Source organism: Bos grunniens, chromosome 28 (genome assembly GCF_055505025.1).
Source record: "Bos grunniens cultivar Pamir isolate PY7600 chromosome 28, Bosgru_T2T1.0, whole genome shotgun sequence".
NCBI lineage: Eukaryota > Metazoa > Chordata > Mammalia > Artiodactyla > Bovidae > Bos > Bos grunniens.
This window is the reverse complement of record NC_141192.1, coordinates 26226690-26250774: the sequence shown is the minus strand read 5'-3', so window position 1 is coordinate 26250774 and position 24085 is coordinate 26226690. Positions and strand designations below refer to the sequence as shown.

The window sequence follows — 24085 nt, the reverse complement described above, 5'->3', positions numbered from 1 at the left end:
GGAGAGGTTCTGTAACTGTCCAATGCAACTTTTTTTTTTTTTTTTTTTGGCCCTATGGCTTGTGGTAACTTAGTTCTCCAACCAGGGATCGATGTCCCCTGCAGTGGAAATACAGAGTCCTAACCACTGGACAGCCAGGGAATTCCTCCAGTGTGGCTTTAAAAGTGCTTTTACTTTACTTTTTTGGTTATTTTTATGTATAGCAATGCTTATCACCTATTTTTTCATAGACCATATTTGAATTTATAGCACTGCGCAAAAGGAAATGTTGCTTCATCTCTTTGCCTGTTAGTGAGGAGGACTCCTCATTTCTATAATGCTGTTATCTTTTCAAAGAGTGCTTCATGTATTTTCATTATATGAAATGCTTCTAAAATGTGACATTCCCAATAAGGTGCTGAAAGGGGTGCTGTATTTGGTCATCTTTCTCTGGGCCCAGACACTTAACCGTGCAAGCTAGGATCTCTCAGGTTGAGCACCTCTCTTCAAAAACGTGTGAAGAGTTCTTTCAGATTTGAACTTTTACAAAAACTAAAAGAGAATGACTTTATGTAGTGAACTGATTTAAAAAAATAAAAGCTGTAATCCATATGGGAGTGAAGAAATTCTTGTCCCTTAAAATCAGATAAAGTTTGATTCAATACTATTTACCCTTTTTCCAATTCCTAGATTATTTTATTATCACAGGCACTTTGTTTCTGGCTTTCTGTCCCCTCAGAATTCCTGTTCTCTTCTTTGGGTCTGATGCAGTCTTTTCCCTCTGACCTCGATGTGGAATTCAGGTGATTTCCTTACTTTACACACACAGACACACAGACACCATCATCTGTACAATCCACTCACCTAGGGTCTTTGCATGTGGCAGCCTTTCCTGAAAGTTTGGGGAGATGAGTGGATTTGGATGATTACAATGAAAACAAATTCAAACTGTGAATTAGACATTTTTAGACATTTAGCACCTTAAAAAAGAAACTCTTGTATATCCAACTCCTCTGTTTCCTCTTATTACTATTTTTTTGAATTTGTTTGACTGCTCCGGGCATTGGTTGTGGCAAGCAGGATCTTTTAGTTGCAGCATGTGGGATCTAGTTCCCTGACCAGGAATCGAATCCAGGACCCCTGCTTTGGGAACCTGGAGTCTTAGCCACTGGACCACTGAGGAAGCAAAGAACATTTAGTTCTTAAAAGTCCTCTAGCATCTTTGGCATGTTATTGAGTCATTCTTCTCTTCTAGCTTGCTTATCCATCTCTCTTTTTCCTTCTCTTTTTGCTGGTTCCTGTTGACTTCTAGTGCAGAACAGCTTATTGGTAATGTTCGCTCCTTTATCTTCTCAGCTAACCTCTGCAGTATTGGAATTTGGGGCTGGATAGAGTAGTTGGTAAAGAATCTGCCTGCCAGTGCAGGAGACATAAGAGATGTGGGTTTGATCCCTGGGTCGGGCAGCTCCCCTGGAGGAGAAAATGGCAACCGCTTCCAGTACTCTTGCCTGGGAAATCCTTTGGACAGAGGAGCCTGGCGTGCTACAGTCCATGGGGTCACAAAGAGTTGGACATGACTGAGCATGCATATGTACACATGTACACCACACACACACACACACACAGTAGTTCCCCCACATCTGCTGGGAATATGTTCCAAGATCCCCAGTGGATGCCTGAAATCATGGACAGTACTGAACCCTATATATACTGTTTTTCCTATGCATACATACTTCTGATATAAGTTAAGTGTAGTAGGAGATTAATAGTAATACCATAATCAAATAGAGCAACTATAATATACTGTAATAAAAGTTATGTGAATGTGATCTTTCTCTGTCTTCTAATATCTTATTGTACAAATTTAATGCATTTTCCATCTTAACTAAGCACTTACCATGCACTGTGGCTGTAACTTTTCTAGTTCAAGGTGTAATAGCAAAGTTAGCAACAATTTCCTTTCTCTTCCTCACAATTTCATGGATACACTTCCTTTCTTACTATAGATCGTAGCAATCTCCACATGTGATTTTTATCCTTCTTGAGTAGAGAACTTTCACCTTTTCACTTAAAAGAAGTGCTTTACGACTTCTTTTGGGCACAGGCAAATTGCCACTATTTCCACTCTTGTGCTTTGGGGCTGTTGTTAAGTAACATGAGAGTTACTCAAACACATGCACTGTGGTATGGATGGAGACAGTGGATTTGAAAACCCAGAGGGCTACTAACTGAGTAGTGGGCAGAATACACTGGGCAAATGGATGAGTCACAGCGAGGGCAGAACGGAGAAGGATAGCATGGAACTTCATCATGCTGCTCTGAATAGCGAGAAATTGAAAACCTAGGGATTATTTATTTCTGAAATTTTCTATTTAACATTTTTGAACCACGGTTGATTGCAGGTAATTGAAATGTGGAAAGTAAAACTGTGAATAAGGAGGGACCATGCTAATTCTTTGTTCCAGAGAACAACTCTATTCTTTGCTGGATGTTTAGTAGTATTCCTGACTTTTATTCACCAGATGCCAGTAACACTGCCTGCCACCCCCTTCCCCTTAATATGTCTCTAGGAAATCTACCCCGTCTAGAACCATAGCCCATACCCCCCAGTTTCATATTACACCTCAATGCCTTGTTCTACACAAAACCTCTTCTTGCCCCTGAAAGGAATTCTAGGACCAGGTACTAAGATACCTTTTGTCGTCTTCCTGCTTAAGCAATATTTATCAATTGACTTTGTGTGCCAGGCGCTGTGCTAAGCATTTTATATACATTATATTATGTACTCCATGCAGTTATAAAGATGTAATTCAAGCATATACACACATATATTAACTCTGTACATCATACATACATGCATATATTTATATATATAAGCCCATGTATACAGATACATATATGTAAACAAAATATTCAGGAATCATCTGGCCTATGGAAATATTCTTTCTTGTGATAGAATGGTTTAAGCAGCTTAAATATACTTCATCTCAAGTACTGTGGGGATCTTCTCCTTGATATCCCTGGGGATTCCTGCGGCAGAGCTTGTTATTTCTCGAGTCAGTTCCCACTGGGACCTGCTTCTCTGTGGTCACGGTCTCCAGTCAGTGCTCCTAGACCTCAGGGTCACTTCCCTGTTTGCTTTTCTCCAGGCAGGACACTACTCCCCACTCTGTAATTCTTAAAGGCAAAATTAATGCAATCCTATTTGCATTGTGAATTGTAGCTTTTTTTCTTTTGATGGTTTGGAAATAATGGAAAAGAAGCACGGCCCCAGGAAGATGAGAGAATGCTTTAAACTGAATATTAACATCACTGATTTCTAACATCCCTTGGGCATTCTTTTGGCTGGGAATCTCTCTCTGGTTGCCTGTGTCTTCAGTCCTGGGTGCCCTGCCTCATTACCAACCTCTCTTTTTTTCCATCCTTCTCCTTTTTCACCACATGGCAGCCCCAACCCACAAGTCACCTAACACGATGATCACGCTGTGTCAGTTCCTGTCACTTGCTGGTCCACACTGGACACACTGAACTGGTTTCTTTTTTTGTATCAGAATTCATATCCTGACCGTAGACAGTAATGGCTTATTCAGTCTTCGACTGCCCTACATCAGAAGTTAAAATAACGATGTCTCCATCCTTTGTGTTTTTCTTGCTCTAGACATCTTTTCCTCCTGGATTCCGTACACTGCAGAAAGGGAGGTGCTGGAACTGGAAGGGGTGGGGCTTGGAAGTGTATGTCTGCCAAGTGTTTCTTGATCATATGTCGGTAGTTTGGCCACAGCTACAGGACTACAGGTCACAAGATGAAGGAGTCTTATATGTCCCCTTGGTTTTTGGTGGGAAGAGAACCAACAATGAAAGTCTTTCATAATAAATCAAAAAGCAATTATTCTGTTCTTATTTTCCTATGATCATATGCACTATTCTGGCAGAGATAGGAGAGTATTTGCTCCTTAAATGTTCATGCTCATTCACAATCTTGGGTGGTTACTGTAACAAATTGTAGTATCACAACTGTATAGAACAAAAGAGGAGCAGCAACAAAACAGCAAATGCCTAGAAGTATTTATCATTTTAAAATTCCCTCTTCCACTACATCCTCCTAACTTGTTCCTCAATGAGCTACATTTTTAACTTCACTTATAGTTAATTATTTACAGTTTATGGGCGAGAAAACTGATGCTTGGACAGTTAAGTGATTTGACTAAAAGGAAGTGATAGAATTAGAAAAAAATATTTTATAGAGCATGCAAAACTTTTGCAGTTCTTATTCTTAATATCCTGTGAGATTTAAGGAAGACTGGGGCTTAACAAGGATTTAATTCAGCACTGATGACAAACCATGTACTTGAAAATGCTTGTCAAAGGATGAATGAACTCTGTCATGCAAGTCTAATGGTACCTTAAAGAGCCAGTAACTGTTTTCTTCTCGATGTGAAAAGCAAAGCTTGGAGAAGAAAAATGACTTGCCCGAGCTAGCATGGCTAGGAATCAGCAAAACCAGGACTCAAATGCAAATGTTGATTTCAAAGCCTATAACTCTTTGATATGACTCCTTAATATAACCCAATGGATCACCTTAATTGTTCTTCAGTCACTCAATTGTGCCTGACTCTTTGCAACCCCATGGACTGCAGCATGCCAGGCTTCCCTGTCTTTCATTATCTCCTGGAACTTGCTAAAAAAGCTCATGTCCATTGAGTCGGTGATGCCATCCAACCATCTCATCCTCTGTTGTCCTCTTCTCCTCCTGACTATAATCTTTCCCAGCATCAGGGTCTTTTTTAGTGAGTCAGCTCTTTACTTGAGAAAGCCAAAGTATTGGAGCTTCAGCTTTAGCATCAGTCCTTCTAATGAATATTCAGGACTGATTTCCTTTAGGATTGACTGGTTTGATTTTCTTGCAGTCCAAGCGACTCTCAAGAGTCTTCTCCAACACCACAGTTCAGAAGAAGCTCAGCCTTCTTTATGGTTCAGCTCTCACATCCATACATGACTACTGGGAAAACCATAGCTTTGACTAGATAGACCTTTGTTGGCAAAGTAATGTCTCTGCTTTCTAATATGCTGTCTAGATTTGTCATAGCTTTTCTTCCAAAGGAGAATCTTTTAATTTCGTGACTGCAGTCACTATGCAGTGATTTTGGAGCCCAAGAAAATAAAGTCTGTCACTGTTAACATTGTATCCCCATCTATTTGTCATGAAGTAATGGGACTGGATGCCATGATCTTAGTTTTTTGAATGTTGGGTTTTAAGCCAACTTTTTCACGCTCCTCTTTCACCCTTATCAAGAGGCCCTGTAGTTCCTTTTCTTTTTCTGCCAGTAGAGTGGCATCATCTTCATATCTGAAGTTATTGATATTTCTCCTGGCAATCTTGATTCCAGCTTGTGCTTCATCTAGTCTGGCATTTCGCATGATGTACTATGCATGTAAGTTAAATAAGCTTGGTGACAGTGTACAGCTTTGATGTGCTCCTTTCCCAATTTTGAGCCATTCTGTTGTTCTATGTCTGGTTCTAACTGTTGCTTCTTGACTTGCATACAGGTTTCTTAGGAGGCAGGTAAGGTGGTCTTGTATCCCCATCTCTTTAAGAATTTTCTACAGTTTGTTGTGATCCACACAGTCAAAAGCTTTAGCATGGTCAATGAAGCAGAAGTAGATATTTTTCTGGAATTCTCTTGCTTTTTCTATGATCCAGTATATGTTGGCAATTTGATCTCTGGTTCCTCTGCCTTTTCTAAATCCAGCTCAAACATCTGGAAGTCTCGGTTCATGTACTGTTGAAGCTTGGCTTGGAGAATTTTGAGCATTACTTTGCGAGATGAGTATAATTGTGCAGTAGTTTTAACATTCTTTGGTATTGTCCTTCTCTGGGATTGGAATGAAAACTGGTCTTTTGCAGTCCTGTGGCTACTGCTGAGTTTTCCAAATTTACTGGCATGTTGAGTGCAGCACTTTCACAGCATCATCTTTTAGGATTTGAAATAGCTCAGCTGGAATTCCATCACCTTCACTAGCTTTGTTCATAGTGGTGCTTCCTAAGGCCCACTTGACTTCACACTCCAGGATGTCTGGCTCTAGGTGAGTGGTCACAGCATCTTGGTTATCTGGGTTATTAAGATCTTTTTTGTATAGTTCTTCTGTGTATTCTTGCTGCCTCTTCTTAATATCCCCTTAATGTAACTCCTTAATATATCTGCCTCTTATAACAGTTAAGGAGGTGCATGATCACAGACATGTAAGAGGATTGTGTTAAGTAAATAAGTCTGTTATATAGACAGAGCCCACTTACGTGTACTCCTGGTCACCTACACCTGTCTGGTGTAGTGATGGTATTTTGGAAATGAATATAATATCCATGAAAATCTGCCTACCCACAGTCTGAAGACTGAATAACTTCTTTGGTAGCCAGCCTCCAACATGTCCCCAGAGACCTCTGTGTCCTGGAATTCACATCCACTCTGTGTAGTCCCCTCACCTGAGCTGTACCAGGTCTGTATGGACAATACTATGGCAGTATAATAAGATGACAGCAGCCATGAAATTAAAAGATGCTTGGTCCTTAGAAGAAAAGCAATGACATATCTATGCTATGCTAAGTCACTTCAGTCGTGTCCGACTCTGTGCGACCCCATAGACAGCAGCCTACCAGGCTCCCCCGTCCCTGGGATTCTCCAGGCAAGAACACTGGAGTGGGTTGCCATTTCCCTCTCCAATGCATGAAAGTGAAAAGTGAAAGTGAAGTCGCTCAGTCGTGTCCGACTCTTCTCGACCCCATGGACTGCAGCCTACCAGGCTCCTCCGTCCATGGGATTTTCCAGGCAAGAGTACTGGAGTGGGGTGCCATTGCCTTCTCTGATGACATATCTAGACAGTGTATTAAAAAGTGAAGACATCACTTTGCCGACAAAGGTCCATATAGTCGAAGCTATGGTTTTTCCAGTAGTCATGTATGGATGTGAGAGCTGGACCATAAAGAAGGCTGAGTGCTAAAGAATTGATGCTTCAAATTGTGGTGCTGGAGAAGACTCTTGAGAATCCCTCGGACAACAAGGAGATCAGACCAGTCAATCCTAAAGGAAATCAGTCCTGAATATTCATTGGAAGAACTGATTATGAAGCTCCAATAATTGGCCATCTGATGTGAAGTGCCAACTTATTGGAAAAGACTCTGATGCTGGGAAAGATTGAGGACAAGAGGAGAAGGGGGCAACAGAGGATGAGATGGTTGTATGGCATCACCGACTCAATGGACATGAGTTTGAGCAAACTCCGGGAGTTAGTGAAGCACATGGAAGCCTGGTCTGCTGTGGTCCATAGGATCACAAAGAGTTGGACACAACTGAGAAACTGAACAAAAGCAATAATAATAAGATAGTATTTTGAGATGGTGGTCAAGCATACTAGGACATATACCCTTTTTAAGAAGAGGTTATAAAAGATGACTACAGTTTCTATCTTAGGCACTTTCACTCAGGCCCCACTCTAGGCAAGTTCTCATGAGCGCCCCCTACAGTTCTCACCTGGCCTTGTCTTTTGCCTCACTCTAGTCCCTGTCCCCCACCGCTCTTCTGTCTCAGATCTCTGGGTTGTGGGGGAAATTGGTCGCCATATGTGTGAATACGACTGTGTAGCTGGAAGCATTGGCCTCAGCTTAGTAGCCACTGAGGAACTGAGGCCTGGCAAAATGAAGAGAGTGAGCTTGGAAGTGGATTCCTCAGCTCCAGTTGGGCCCAGAGATGACTGAAGCCCCCTCTGATAGTTTGACCACAGTCATATGAGATTCCTTGAGCAAGAACCACTCAGCTAAGCTTTTACATTCCTGACAAAGCAATTCACGATTCAGCTCGCCACAGCCCTTCTCAAATCACCACTGGGTCCATCTTTGTAAAGAAATGGCTTTGACTATTAACCTCTCCTTTCTTTCTTTCACCAGGATCCCCTTGTCTTAAGGGCCGTTGTGATTTTAAAATAAAAAAAAATAATCTATTTATTTTAATTGTAGGATGATTACAATATTGTGATGGTTTTTGCCATACATCAACATGAATTGGTCATAGGCATACATGTTAATTTTTGTTGGATAATAGTTGCCTTCTAGTGTTGTGATCGTTTCTACTGTACAATGAAATGAATCAGCTATACATATACATATATCCTCTCTGTTTTGGATTTCTTTCCCATTTAAGTCACCACAGAGCATTCTGTAGAGTTCCCTAAGCTATACAGTAGGTTCTCATTAGTCATCTATCTTATGTTGTTTTTGTTTGTTGAGTGTATAGTGTCAGTCCCAATCTTCCAATTCATCTCAATCCTCCATTTCCCTCTTGGTGTCCATACCATTGTGATTTTAAATAATAGCTTGTTTCCCTTATCATGATTCAATAGAAATTTGTTTGTGACCACCCCAAATGTGGGGAGACAAAGCACCTGTTACCTGAGTTTCCACATTTGTTCTCTGATTGAAACTCATCAAATCTTGCACCATTCCTTCTAACAAAATAAGTGGGTGTGATGGTTAATTTTATGCCTAAACCTGACTGGGTCACAGGGTTCCCAGAGAGCTATTAAAGCATTTTTCTGGGTGTGTCAATGAGGGTGAGATTAGTATTTAAAGAGGTGGTCTGAATAGAGATGTTCTCATCAATGTGTGTGGGCATCAGCCAATCCACCAAGGGCCTTAGTAGACAAAAAGGCAGAGAGAGAGGGAATTTGTTTTCTGTGCTTGAGCGAGGACATCTATCACCTGCTCTCAAATACCAGTTCTCTTGGTTCTGAGGCCTTCAGATTTGAACTGAGACTTGTCCTACTTGCTCTCATGGGTCTTGGATTTGGACTGGAACTAAATTCCTTGCTTTCCTGGGCCTCCAGCTTGCAAAAGGCAGATCATTGGACTTCTCATCTGCGCCAACCCCTCATAATAATAAATCTCTTCCTGTGTTTCTCTATCTGTCTTATTGGTTCTTTTCTCTGGAGGACCCTGACTTACACAGTGGGATTGTGAGGAGGTTTATGGTGATGTGTGTACAGTGGCGTTTGGTGAAGTGGGTACCAGCACTGATGTAGCAGCAGCAAGGGGAGAGCCTGGGATGAGCAGACCAGGCCCTGATTTCAGTCCTGACTCTGATTTCAACCAGCTGTGTGACTTTGATCAAGTCCTGCTACCTTTCTGCCTCATTTCTCATCTGTAGTAGAGAAATGAGATTTTTACCAGGATAGGCGGAGATAATAAATGGGACAATGCATTGAAAAGTACAAAGGGTAATACAAATGCTGGGTAGCATTTATCAGGGTTCTGGTTATTATGACCGTGTTAAATAATCCATCACATGATAGATAGTTTTCAGTGAGAATAAGGGATCTTCCCCTCAACACAAGTGGATTTGCTTTACAGAGTAGAAATAATTCATCATCACCAGGTTAGGTGATGATGATGTGCCCATGGATTTACTCGTTCACGCATTCATTCAACAAATATTTACTATGTGCCTTCTACATACTAGGCACTCTTTTAGGCTCTTGGGTCACTTAATAAACACAATGAACAAAGACCGCTGCCCACATGGATCCATTCCTCATGGGTGAGGGGTAGGGTTGTAGTCCCTCTTGCCCCAAACAGCTCTGCTTGGAGCCCAGGAAGAATGGCTGAAAGCTACAGTGAGTAGTCCAAGGTCCATCCTCTTAATCCAAACAGGCACTGAACTAGAAGAGAATGCTGGGGTGCAAAGTCAAGGGATTCAGGCCAAAGGCTAGACAGTGAGTGAGGGGTCCAAGGGTCTGTAAGGAAGGCAAGATCTGGAGGAGTTTCTGAGCCAAAAGAAAAAGTGACTACAGTAGGCTTCTGGGCAAATCAAGGGCCCTAGAGGAGAGGGGATCCTGGTTAAAGATAGGAAGGAGGAATGACTAGTCGAAGCCCCCTGATGTACAAAGGTGGACCTGATAGTGAGATTGAAGAAGAGGGAAAATAAAAGCAGAATTGCTCTACATCAGGAAATCAGAAGAGGCAGGGGTTTTGGCGAGTGGGCAGATGGATTTAGCTGGAGTGGGAGGACCCCCAAGGGAAGACAAATATGAGGCTGACTGGTGGGCTTGGCCTACTATGTAGAGAGCCTTTTACCTGGCTGAGGATTCGGAATATAATTCCTCATGCAAAAGGGATGTTATGGATGATTTTGGAGTAGAGGAATGATGTAATGTGAGCAGATCCATCTGGCAGCAGGCTGTTGAACTGACTGGAAAGAGAAGATCTAAGAGGTTATTATCAGAAGGAAAGGGATTAATAATCTCTCTTCAGAGCAACATAGGTTTTCCCATCCTGTCCTGTGAGGTGGTCCTCAATTCTGGCTGCACATTTTTCTTCTCTGTAAAAATGCTTAAAAATGGAATGCATAAAAATGCTGAGTCCTGATTCATAGGACTCAGCCCAGACTCACAGACTCATTTAGTCAGAATCTCTGAGCTCATTTTCTGGAAATAAATCTTTTTTTTTTTTTTTTAATTTTTTAAAAATTTAATTTAAATTTAAATTTTTTAAAATTTAATAAATCATTTATTTTAAACACTTTTAAGTGACTTTGATGCGTAAAAAGGGTTGGTTACCAATGCTCTATGGAAATGGAATAACTGAACTAGATTCTCATGGTTTACTGCCAAATCTTCATAAACATTTAAAAAGGAAAAAAATATCATCAATGTGGCTTGACAAGTAAGATTTAATGTTTAACTGGATTGCAGTGGATCCTCTCAGAATTGAAGAATATGGTTGATAGAAGTATAACATGGCATTTGTGTGCATGCTAAGTTATTTCAGTCATGTCTGACTCTTTGTGACCTTATGGACTGTAGCCTGCCACCACTTCTCTGTCCATGGGATTCTCCAGGCAAGAATACTGGAGTGGGTTGCCATGCCCTCCTCCAGGGGATCTTACCTATTGAGGGATTGAACCTGTGTCTTCTGTGGCTCCTGCATAGCAGGCAGATTCTTTACTGCTGTGCCACCAGGGAAGCCCAAGATGTCATTTAATGTTGGTCATTCAGTGCATAAGGGTGTAGACTGGAGCATGTGGTGCAGTGTGGAAGTTTGGTGGCTGGATCTTTCTGCTTGGTCCATTTTCCAGCCAGGTTAAATCCTTGTTCAAACATACTAGCTGTGTTTCTAATAATAAATTGCTTAATCTCACTTTGCCTCTTTGTACTCCTGGCATATGGTAAATATTCAATTAATATTAGTTCTTCTTGTTAGTAATCGTGAAGAATTTTAGCACAAACCCAAATACTAAGATGTTGTTTTAGATATGCATTGTTTGGGTCACTTCTGATTAGTTTTCTAGTTAGTCAAGCTCATAATAGATAATGGTTGACAAGCAGAGATCCAGCTGATTCATAAGATAATTCCAAACCTCATCTGTGGATTTTCCTGGAAGTCTCAGTTTTCATCAGAACTCTGAAGATCCTCTCTGTACATGAGAAGGATACCAATGCAGAAAAGGAAAAGTGTTCTGTAGTATAATAAAAGCCATCTTCAAATGGCACCAAAGTCTCAGGTCTGTAAGATGTAAACATAGAGAGTTGTAGATGACTCTTTGGGTGAATTTTTGGGGCAGATTTTAAAAAATGACTTTTTAAAAAAAATACGTTTTTTAAATACTTCAGTCAAAAAAAAAAAAAAAAAAGAATTAGTATGGAAATTGACCTTTGTCAAAAGTTTAAAAAAAAAAGTGACTCTTTGATGTCTTTCAAAAATCTGAGTTAAAGGGATTCAATTCCATTGGCCATCCTCTTGCTTAGCCCACAGGGGCATGCAAGAATCTTTCTGAAGAGTAGTGATGGAAGTCCCATGGCTTAGCAGCATACCTATCTTATCTGTACCCTACCAGCTTCAAGCTGGGCTTTACAAAAAAAAAGCAATTTTTTTTTTGGCTGTGCCACATGGCATGTGGGATCTTATTTCCCTGATCAGGGATTGAACCTTCAGCCCCTGCATTGGAAACACGGAGTCTTAAGCACTGGACCACCAGGGAGGTCCCTAAGTAAGCTCATTATTCTGCTAAGCACACCGTACCTTGATGAGAAAAGGGACTACCATTATGGGTACTATTCTCAGCAAACAGTTTTTGCTGTTTTGACCTGTTGAGCTTGGGGTTCTATCTTGGTACTGAACTTATCTCCTTTGAAGCCTTTGATTGATTGGTTGGCTCATCTCCAGGATAGAACTAGATTTGTTCTCTTTCACCCTGCTGCTGCTGTTGCTAAGTCGCTTCTGTTGTGTCCGACTCTGCGCGACCTCATAGACGGCAGCTCACCAGGCTCCCCCGTCCCTGGGATTCTCCAGGCAAGAACACTGGAGTGGGTTGCCATTTCCTTCTCCAATGCATGAAAGGGAAAAGTGAAAGTGAAGTCGCTCAGTCGTGTCCGACTCTTCTCGACCCCATGGGCTACAGCATACCAGGCTCCTCCGTCCATGGGATTTGCTAGTGTTTAATGAAATTGGAAGGTTCTTTTCTGGTTTCCGAGAAGGAGACGTGAATCAGTGCAGGCTAGAATGGACTGGTCTTGGATAGCATCCTGGGACAACCCCGAGAACATGAGGTAGAGAATTTCCTCCCCTTGAGTGGCTAGACTGTGAGCCTCTGGAAGGCAAAGGCTGTAATTTTACAGACCATGTATTTCCTACAGTGCCAGTATGACTGCTCACTCAATAGGTATGCGTTGCCTCAGAAAACTGTGTTTGGTTTGGATTATGACCTGCGGCCAGGTGCAGCAGAGAAGACCAGGGCTATGTTTCAGGGCCACTGCTTCTGAGCCAGAGGTAGGAATCCTCAATGATGAACCAGTCATCAAAGAGAAAGCTCAGTCTAACCCACTGTTCAAAGGCTTCTGTGTTAGGTAAGAGTATTGAAACAGGGCCAGATAAGAGACATGATCTACTAATTAGTACTTTTAGTCCAGAAAGCCCCCAAAGTTGTCACCTTGCCTGTCTCTTGCAATCAGACGAGACTAGATTTTTGACAGTTGAACTATGTAAGGAGTGATGGCACCTATTTACATTGGGGACTTCTTGGCCTTAATTTATGAGTTTGCCTGGGTACTAAATCATGAAAGTTTTCTGCTTGCTTTTCAGTGAAAACATTTGACTTCCTTCCAAATGGAAGCACATAATGAGTTGACACAGTCTTCTCTCTCTCAAAGCTGAGCCACTGAAATTTGCCTCCCTTTTCTTTCTTTCCCTCTCTATGACTCCTTTCTGTTTGCTGTTTTTAAAATAGTGCACCAAAGTTTAATTGCTCAGTGCTTTGTTAAGTGTTTGAATTCTCTTGGGGACACTTATGTGTTTCCTAATGCAGGACCGAATCTGGATGAGTTTCAAGCAAGTGGATGATGTGGCTTGGCAGGAAATAAGGAAAGCGTTTACTCTTTGAAGATATGAGGATAGCATCATTTTCAGATCAGCAAATCTGAATAATTCCAGAGCACTGGGGCATGGGTAATGTCTTGCCTATGATGTGGGTAATATGGCAGAATCAGTGATAATTACTACAGTGCTTTGAATTTCTTAAGAACTTAAAATCACTCTCGGGCATTAATTAGAAAAAGGCTGAAGATTTATGGAAGCTACAATAGAAATGTGTGGATAATGGAATATAAGACAGTGATTCTCATTTTACTTATGATAGTAATATTGCTACCATTACCACCACTGCTGCCAGTACCACTACCTGCTCAGTTACTCTTACTTCCTGGGTTCTAGGCACTGTATTAACAGCTTCATATGCATTCTCTTACTTTACGTTAATTAGCTTACATCAGTCATCTGAAGTAGACACCACTATTATTCTTAGCTTACACTCAAGGGAGCAGATGCTTAGAGTGATGAAATAATTTGCCTTAGGATCTCTAGCCATGAAGTGCTGGAGGTGAGACTTAAACCCATGTATACTTGTTCAAAGCTCATTTTGTTAACTGGTATACTTCATATAAATATAGTCACTGTAAATATGGATGTTCATTCAATACTGTAAGATTATATTGATTAGACTGGATACTTTTCTTAACATTATATGTTTATATAGTATGCATGGGTATGTGTGTTCTTATCACAATGTGCTGATGACAAAGTTATAGAAATATGCAAAGCTATTAACCTGAGTTGGGAAGGATAAGACCCATCAGTGGGGACTAAGGATGCCTCTTCCTACTATTATGAGAATGGATTATAAATGTGATATCTCTGAATCAGAAAAATCAAGTCTGAAGGGGAGACTGTTGGGGTGGGGGGGGAACATCAGATTCACCTAAAGTGGTTCTGGCATTTGTTGTTGATGGTAGGAAGATATTTAGTTAGACTTTGGTCATGTGGTAAGATGGAGAAGGCAATGGCACCCCACTCCAGTACTCTTGCCTGGAAAATCCCATGGATGGAGGAGCCTGGTAGGCTGCAGTCCAGGGGGTCGTGAAGAGTCGGACACGACTGAGTGACTTCACTTTCACTTTTCACTTTCATGCATTGGAAAAGGAAGTGGCAACCCATTCCAGTGTTCTTGCCTGGAGAATCCCTGGGATCGTGGAGCCTGATGGGCTGCCATCTATGGGGTTGCACAGAGTCGGACACGACTGAAGCGACTTAGCAGCAGCAGCAGCATGCGGTAAGAGACAAGGTGGTCCCAGTATGTGAAGACCAGAATGTAGAAGTGAAGAAGTTCAGGCAAGGTGCCTGTGAACACTACCAGCCAAATTAGAGACAAAGCTAATCATGATGATGCCCCTTTGATCAGCTTTTGAAAAACCTGAGTTAATTATATTCTTTTTATATTATACTGTTTATTTTCACTTACTTTTTCTGTCTTCCTTGAATAAAAATTATTTTTGAAAATGTCAATTTGTAGTAGTTCCAGTGAGAATGAAAGTTTGGGCCAAAGAAGAACCCATTTGGGAAGGATTGATCCCTTAGGGCGGAGAAGGCAATGGCACCCGACTCCAGTACTCTTGCCTGGAAAATCCCATGGATGCAGGAGCCTGGTGGGCTGCAGTCCATGGGGTCGCTAAGAGTCAGACATGACTGAGCGACTTCACTTTCACTTTTCACTTTCATGCATTGGAGAAGGAAATGGCAACCCACTCCAGTACTCTTGCCTGGAAAGTCCCATGGATGGGGGAGCCTGGTGGGCTGCCGTCTATGGGGCCACACAGAGTTGGACACAACTGAAGCAACTTAGTAGCAGCAGCAGCAGATCCCTTAGGGACTGGAGTGTTTTTATTGGGATAAAAATGACGGTACTGCAGAATTTCCCTGGTGGTTGAGTGGTTAATGCTTCACCTTCCAATGCAGGGGTGTGGGCTTGATCCCTGGTCAGGAAGCTAAGGGCTTCCTAGGTGGTTTGGTGGTAAAGAATCCACCTGCCATTGCAGGAGTCTCAGAAGACACGGTTTGATCCCTGGGTCGAGAAGATCCCCTGAAGGAAATGACAGCCTACACCAGTATTCTTGCCTGGAGAATCCCATGGGCCGAGGAGCCTGGTGGGCTGCAGTCCACGGGGTCACAAAGAGTCGGACATGACTGAGCGACTGAGCATGACTGTGATGACCAGGGAGCTAAGCTCCCACATGGTTTGCAGTCAAAAAACAAAAACGGAAAACAGAAACAATATTATAAAAAATTCAATAAAGATTTTAAAAATGGGCCACATAAAAAAATCTTTAAGAAATTAGGGTAATGCAAGGGGAGGGAAAATTTTAGGCAGAAGGTGACAACAATTCTGCCACTGAATTTCCTTTCTAGAAGTCTACTTTGTTTAGCCTTTGTAGGATTTTTGTTTGATTTCTTTCAGGCACAAATCTTTAATGGGATCAAAATATAGAAATTTTAAGATTAAATGGATCACCTTGTCCTATAAAGGATAAAGAAAACAAAGACAAATGAACTTGCTAAATGAATGGAATTTATAGAAAAACTTTAACATGAACTTTGTATGTAATAAATTACATTTCTGTAAATTTGTGGTTTTAAACTTTATTAGTTATTTTATGAGATCAGCTGTGACAAGTAATTTGCTACCAGTAATACAGACAAGATGTTTTAAAAGACTTTATTCATATTTTAAAATATACATTAGAGTGGAATTAAGGTTGTATTGGTCAGTACAGGATAGGTTTTGTGCAGTAACAAATAATCCCAAAGTCTCATTTGCTTAAAACAATGAAGTTTCCTTTTGTTTTTACTGTGTGTCTATTGTGGGTAATCTTTACATTTTGCTCTAGAATATTCACATTCAAGGATGAAAACTGATGAAAACTTATCATATGGAGTGTTCTAGTCAGTGTGGCAGGCAGGAAGGAGGTGGGCAAATCCCTCACTGGCCCTTGAAGTTTGGAGGAGACACATATTACTTCTGTTTATGTTTTATTGCTCCAAGTAAAACATATAGACTTGCTTAACTAGAAGACAGAAGGGAAGTATAAGCCCACCATGTGCTTAGAAGGAGAAGAATTAGACTTTTGGGGAATAGGCCGATGGTTACCATAGAGGTTGATCCCTACTACCGTGAATCTCCCTCCTTTGCATTCTGTAAGGGTCGTAGGAGTGGGGAGGTGAGCCTTACAGTCAGGAATTGTCCCTACCCTACAGCCCACAGCCCACTGTGGCGTCTGTATATGAACATCGCCCTTTGTGTCACCCTGAGGTCCGAGGTGGTGAACTCTTGCCTTGAATAAGGAGATGAGACTCAGTTGTCCTCTCCAGATGCTGCCGTTTAGAAGGTCTCTTACTTTTACAGTGAGCACAGGGGAGCCTCTGCACACAGTTTCTGGGATGTCTTCCATAACTAATGTAGGCTTCTAGCAGCAATATTCTAAACCTTTCCTCTAAGGGCTTTCCCAGTCTCGTCCTCAGTTCCCCAGCTAAAACCTGGTGCTCGAACTTCCTGCCTTTCATTAAACATTCTATTTCTACTTTTTCCTAATTGTTAGCATTTTTTTTAGCACTTACTGTATGCCAGTTACTGCTCTAAGCATTTGCTATGTATTACTCACTCAATCCTCATAACAACTTATGGAGGTGGGTCCTCTTATTACCCTCATTTTACAACTAAAGCCCACTGAGGTGAAGGAACTTGCTGGAAAGTCGGGGAGCTGGGATTCAACCCCAGGCAGTCTGGCTCCAGAGCCCATTGTGTAGCCTCTTGGTTAGTAGCACAGGATAATATTTGGAGAAAATGAACTCTATTTGAATATGGGTATGAGCAATGAAATGCTCAATGATGCCAATAGCAGCTCACAGAGGTTTTCAAGGAGTGAAATCCTCATGATCTCACATTCTCTATTTAAATACATAGGACAAAATGAACACAGATGTACCAGTGGCCCAGCAGGCACCTTCATCCTTACAGAGCTAAGGCAGAGTGAATTTGCATGATTGAGTACTAGTAGAGCCTCTGTTCGGAGAAGGCAGTGGCACTTCACTCCAGTACTCTTGCCTGGAAAATCCCATGGATGGAGGAGCCTGGTAGGCTGCAGTCCGTGGGGTTGCTAAGAGTCGGACACGACTGAGCGACTTCACTTTCACTTTTCACTTTCATACATTGGAGAAGGAAATGGCAACCCACTCCAGTGTTCTTGCCTGGAGAATCCCAGGGACGGCAGAGCCTCGTGGGCTGCTGTCTCTGGGGTTGCACAGAGTCGGACATGACTGAAGTGACTTAGCAGCAGCAGCAGAGCCTCTGTTATGACCAACAGATAAACTGAAGTATCTGTGTTTTAAAGAAACAGAGGTTTCTGTAGGCCTAAACTCATTATGGGAGAAGGCAATGGCACCCCACTCCAGTACTCTTGCCTGGAGACTCCCATGGACAGAAGAGCCTGGTAGGCTTCAGTCCATGGGGTCGCTAAGAGTCGGACACGACTGAGTGAGATCATTTTCACTTTTCACTTTAATACATTAGAGAAGGAAATGACAACCCACTCCAGTGTTCTTGCCTGGAGAATCCCAGGTATGGGGGAGCCTGGTGGGCTGCCATCTATGGGGTTGCACAGAGTTGGACACGACTTAAACAACTTAGCAGCAGCAGTAGCAAACTCATTATGATGAGGGAAGCTTGTAGAATTCCTGTAGGAAATCATTGTTGCAAAAATAAACTAAAAAGATCCTTCAAGCAGAAGGGGGCTGCCTAGGAATCAATGCCAAAGTCATGAGAACATATCCAATCTTGTGCTGGTAAATATTTAACAATTTTTTCTCTGAAAAAAATAATCTATTTTTGGTTCAGTTCACTTGCTCAGTTGTGTCCACTCTTTGCCACTCCATGGACTACAGCACGCCAGACTTCCCTGTCCATCACCAACACCCCGAGCTTGCTCAAAGTCACGTCCATCAAGTTGGCGATGCCATCCAACCATCTCATCCTCTGTTGTCCCCTTCTCCTCCTGTCTTCAATCTTTCCCAACATCAGGGTCTTTTCCATTGAGTCAGTTCTTCACATCAGGTGGCCAAAGTATTGGAGCTTCAGCTTCAGCATCAGTCCTTCCAATGAAATATTCAGGACTGATTTCCTTTAGGATGGACTGGTTGGATCTCCTTGTAGTCCAAGGGACTCTTAAGAGTCTTCTGGAACACCACAATTCAAAAGCATCAATTCTTTGGCACTCAGCTTTATAGTCCAACTCTCACATCCATACATGACTACTGGAAAAACCATAGCCTTGACTAGACAGACCTTTGTTGGCAAAGTAATGTCTCTGCTTTTTAATATGCTGTCTTGGTTTGTCATAGCTTTTCTTCCCAGGAGGAAGCATCTTTTAATTTCACGGTGTCAGTGTTTCCATTGTTTCCCCATCTATTTCCCATGAAGTGATGGCACCAGATGCCATGATCTTCGTTTTCTGAATGTTGAGCTTTAAGCCAACTTTTTCACTCTCCTCTTTCACTATCATCAAGAGGCTCTTTAGTTCTTCTTCACTTTCTGCCATAAGGGTGGTGTCATGTGCATGTCTGAGGTTATTGATATTTCTCCCAGCAATCTTAATTCCAGCTTGTGCTTCATACAGTCTGGCATTTTACATGATATACTCTGCATATAAGTTAAATAAGCAGGGTGACAATATATAGCCTTGATGTACTACTTTCCCAATTTGGAACCAGCCCATTGTTCCATGTCCAATTCTAACTGTTGCTTCTTGACCAACAGTTAGAACCGACCATGGTACTGTTTGTAGTGGTTGCCAATGTCTGTGGTATTGGCACTCCCACCATTTCAATTTCAACTTACCTTTTGGTATCACTGAATGCAGAATTGGAAAGAGGGGCTAAAAATTGGCTTCCAGGAGCAGCATGGATGGACTTTCACACACCAGTAACCGTTGATGGGAGAGACACCCCATGGCTCAGATTTACGAAAATATGCATCAGATTTGAAACCGCTTACCTGAAATGAGTATGCCATTATATCAGAGCTGTAAGTGAGAAACATGTTATTTTTCTTCTTTTACCAGTGAAACAAGTTTTTGTTTTTTTTTTTCAGACATATCCTTGTAATTTCTTTTTTTTGCAGTTCTTTCAAGTCGTTCTCTGGAAAATTTCCTGAAATTGCCAAGAATCTGCCACTTTCAATAATATCAACTCTGAAAGAGAGAGAGAGGCTAGGAGAGACCGTGGGGGACAGAAGTGTTGATTGCTGCCCATGGCCATGCTGGTGAGTAGCTGTGACTCATCTCAGATTGACAACACTCCTTTAGATCCTCCTGGTGCTGAGAGTTTATGGTTTGGGGTTCAATTAAAGGGCGTGGCAAGAAGGAGAAGAGCATAAAGTAGATCAATGGAAAGAAGGCAGAAAATGGAGAAATGGAAAGGAAAAGACCGAGTGGGGTTGCTGGGAGAGAGAAATGGGTTTGAGAGAAAGATGGAGAAATGAACATTTATTGAGAACCTATTATGTGCCAATGATGATGAGATTGTGAGTATGAGATTATGATTATGTGATTCTGAGAAGCACTATATGCTGTCTAATTTCTGTATCAACTTTATGAAATAGTGGTCACATTCAGTGTTTTACAAATGAGGAAAATGAGCCCAGAGCTCAGTTTTTCACCAAAGTCTCCCTTCTAATGAGAGAGCTGAACTGGATATCCAAATGAGGTCTGAAAATCTGTAAATCCTGTGCCCTTTGCACCAGGCAGGGCTGTAGGAGGTCTAAGAGGAGTGTTGGATTAAAATCATTTCCAGGAGAGCTTTTGGGCTGTGACTTTTATGAATTATTCTTTGACAAGTTTGTTGAGCCTCTTTGCTGTTCTTTAGCTGCTCAGATGTTTAGATCTTAAGAGGCTCCAGTTGGAATAGGATGAACAGAGCAGACTATTAAGGCAGAAAGTATCTGCTGGGATGATGCATTCATTCCCAGAGCAGTAGAACGCTGGCAGTTGTCTAGCCCTGGCCCTGGGTTGAAGGTTGCCTTGTGGATCTCTCTGAAGGAACAGTGGCAAAAAATAGGTGTCAGCTGGGCTTGAATCTAAACATCAAGTTTGGGAAAGACAGAAGAAGAGAGGGAGAGGGAGAGAGAGATCCAGGGATGCTGAAACACGGGGCACATTTTTGTTGACAAGCCAAGACTGAACCATCAGAACACTGATTCTCAGTTTCTGAGTTTGGCTTAAAATCAAAATTTGAATCAGACATCTGCTTTAATGAATACGAAAATATTGATTAAAGGGGGCAGACTTCCTCACCTTCCCAGCTCTGGAATCTCGCTGCTTTGACAGCACGAATCAATACTCTGTTGTGAAGGTTTAAACTCTGATTTGTGAGATAGAAACTGCATCAGGGTCCAATAAGAACTGCCCTCAGGGCAGAGCCAAAGCATTCAGCAGAGAAACTATAGCAAGACACTGGCCCAAGACAAGGGCATTTACCACTCGAGCTGATTTCACTCAGGACACAGAGCACTGGTTCAGAGGTCTGGGCAGCTTCACAAAAGTGACCTCGTGCCATGGACAGGATCCCAGGAAGGGGTCAGATTTCATGAGTATGCCTCTTTATTTTACTGTATGTACATAGATGGATATATTCCTCTATTATAGAGCACCATGAACTTGAATCATTAGGCATGACCCTGAATGTATTTGCTTTTGGATCCTTTGTCTCACGCAGGCTGGTTAAGCCTTTTCCATTCCACGGGGAGGTCCTGAGCCAAATGACTCAATTCTGGTGCTTAGAATACACACACACATCCTCTTTGCTCAATGCAAGGTGAAATATTTTTCTAGGCTAGAGAATGAGCACACAATTTGGAGTCAAATTGTGTTCAAATCTTGTGTCCACCAATCACTAGCTGTGTGACAGTGAGGAAACTGTTTAACCTTGCTGAGCCTGTTTTCTAGACTGAAATGTAAATAACAGATTTTACCCACTAGGATTGTTGGCAGGGATTCAATGGGATTTTGCAAGGAGGGTGTTTAGTGGACTGTCTGGTACATAGTAAGCAGTCCCATACTTCCAGTAACTCTCCTATATATGGTATATGTCAGATATGTCACAGTACTTGTTGAGGTCCAAATAAATGGTGAAGTAGCATGACTTTATCTAAGTAACTTTTCTTCCTCATCCACCTTGTATTTCTGGCTCTAGACTCAAGTCAGCCATTAAGTAGTTTCATAGTTTCAGGAAGGCCTTCCTGCCTGTCCATTTCCCATTACCAAATGTTAAACAGAGTCATAGGGTGTCAGCTTTGTATCAGCTGTGTGGTGGCTTCAGGGGCAGACACGCTGTCTGGATCTGAGTTCCCTTATCTTTACAGGAGGCTGGTGTCATGAGGAATTTGACATCCCTGAGGCCTCCTCTAGTGGGAATATTTCTGTGTTTTGTTTCCTGGCACTGTATCTTTTTCTTCTTAATGTCTGCCTATGGCTTGAAGAACTTCTCTGCCCTTTCCACAGTCTTCTCTTTCTCCAAGGTTAGGGACTTTACTGCCAGCTGTTGCTCTTTCTTTCTACCTTTGTGGGTTCCAATTACTTGGCCTCACTGACCGTTTCTGTATGAGTGATTCTTTTTCTATCTGATGTTCTCTGGTCTCCACTCTCAGTTTCTTCAACCCTAAACCATGAACCTGTTGTGCTAGTAAATGAAGTAAACAGGTAAACATTTTGCCAATGTTTAAACCAGATCCTTCCCTCTAAGCTACCGATTAAAGCCTGCATGGCTTGTTTCAGTGACGACCAGAGGGAAAAATTCCTCAGATGGCATTATCAGGAATAGGTGTGTGTGTTTTCTAAATAGTTCTCTTTATTCCTGCCTTTTTCTTTTTTCCTTTGGTCTAAGCCTTGTGGTATGTGCGATCTTAGTTTTCCCACCAGGGATCTAACCCGGGACCTCTGCAGTGGAAGCAGAGTCCCAATCACTAAACCACCAAGAAATTCCCAGGAATAGATGTTTTTAAAAGCAAGCAACCAGACGTATAGCCACTATGATTTATTAATACTTAGTTGATAGTGTCTCTCTCTTTGCTCTGATAGCTGGCAAGCTGAGAGCCTGATTTTGTGGTTCACTTCTAGAAAGATTTTGTGGCAGGTGCTTTGTCTGTTGACCTGTACTCTGAGTTTCCTTTTCCTTAATTTATTTTTCCCTCCTTTAGATTCCTCACTTATTCATTAAAAAATCCTGTAATACTTTTGAAAGATATGTTATGCACTTTTAGAATAGGGTGAAGTCAAGGTAAGGGCTTCCCTGGTGGCGCAGTGGTAAAGAATCTGCTTACCAGTGCAAGAGACACAAGGGATGTGGGTTTGATCCCTGGGTCAGGAAGATCCCCTGGAGAAGGAAATGGCAACCCACTCCAGTATTCTTGCCTGGAAAATTCCATGGACAGAGGAACTTGGTGGGCTATAATCCATTAGATCACAGAGTTGGATATGACTGATCACACAAACACACACATAAGGGAAATAAATGAATACATGCTGTGTATTTTGTATAGTTGAGTGCTTGACCCAAGCTCAGAGAAAAAGAGAGACAGCTTCCTGGAGGAAGGTGCTGAGAGAATACACACTCATCAGTTCTTAGGTAGTTTAGTCAATGATGAAATCCCCAAAGTGGCTTGTGATTTGAGGTCGGAAGTTGTAGGAATTAAAGTGAAACAGAAAATCTTGTAAGACATTTTCATTAGAGTGGGAGACATTTGCCATGTAATGTAGCTTAATCATGGGAGTAAAGTCCTATTATATTTATGTCTACAGTGAAGGGGAGGAGATTATACATTCTGTCTATCACAGATAACTAATATGATTTAACAGCAGATTTTGTCTCAGTAAGGAGTAAGAACTTCCTCTATGCCTCTGGCCCTTTTTTGACCGTCACTTTCATACGTGATTCAAGGGCATCATTGTGAATGGGAAGCACTTCAAGACCTCTACTCACCAATTATGAGACCCGAAGTGCCTTCACCTTCCTAATTCTGGCTTCTCCCTTAAGGTGCAGACATGCAGAGTTGTCTCACTCTCTATAATAACCTATAGCCTATACTGACCTTGAATTGTTACTTGATCCCCATCACCACTAAAGCCATATCCACCTGTTATATCTGTCCCAGCTCACAGCCCACCTTCTCCCACTGCTCTTTCTCTAATGTAAAGGCATAGATGGAAACTTACCTGGTGGTTCAGTGGTTAGGATTCTGCACTTCCACTGCAGGGGGCATATGTTTGTTCCCTGGTCCAGGAACTAAGATCCCACAAGCCATGTGGCACAGTCAAAAGGAAAAAAAAGGCAATGGATGCCTTTTTAGTAATGGGTCTTTGAGGAGATTGAAAAAAAAATTAGTATTCAGAAAGATAATGATGTAGATTGATATGATAGGCAAGATGATTAACAACTTTTTTAGGATCTTCCCTGTGACCTTCAAGATCTCCATGTGAGTTTCCAGCTACAGAATTTGCTTCACGAAGTGTCCTTTCTTAGAGTGGCTGGATGCTCTCTAGGAGGAGGGTTTGTTTTGCTTCCAGTGACTGCCTTTAGAGAGTATGTGTGTTCTCCAACCACCAGCTGAAATGAACTTTCTAAATGTTTGATAACACCAAGTATCCTGCCTAAGAGGGCACCATGGTAGAGGCTGCTTAGTCATTGCAAGTC

General features: G+C 41.8%; 1 long non-coding RNA gene across 6 annotated transcripts in view; it reads left to right on the top strand.

Annotated features, from left to right (window-relative positions):
* LOC147343043 (uncharacterized) overlaps nt 1-24085 on the top strand; it is a 268552-nt gene that overhangs the window by 171057 nt on the left and 73410 nt on the right. For all 6 annotated transcript variants that reach the window (XR_015156904.1, XR_015156909.1, XR_015156905.1 and 3 more), the window contains one exon: nt 19521-19661. This is a non-coding gene — a long non-coding RNA (uncharacterized LOC147343043). The remainder of the gene's footprint in view (nt 1-19520; nt 19662-24085) is intronic.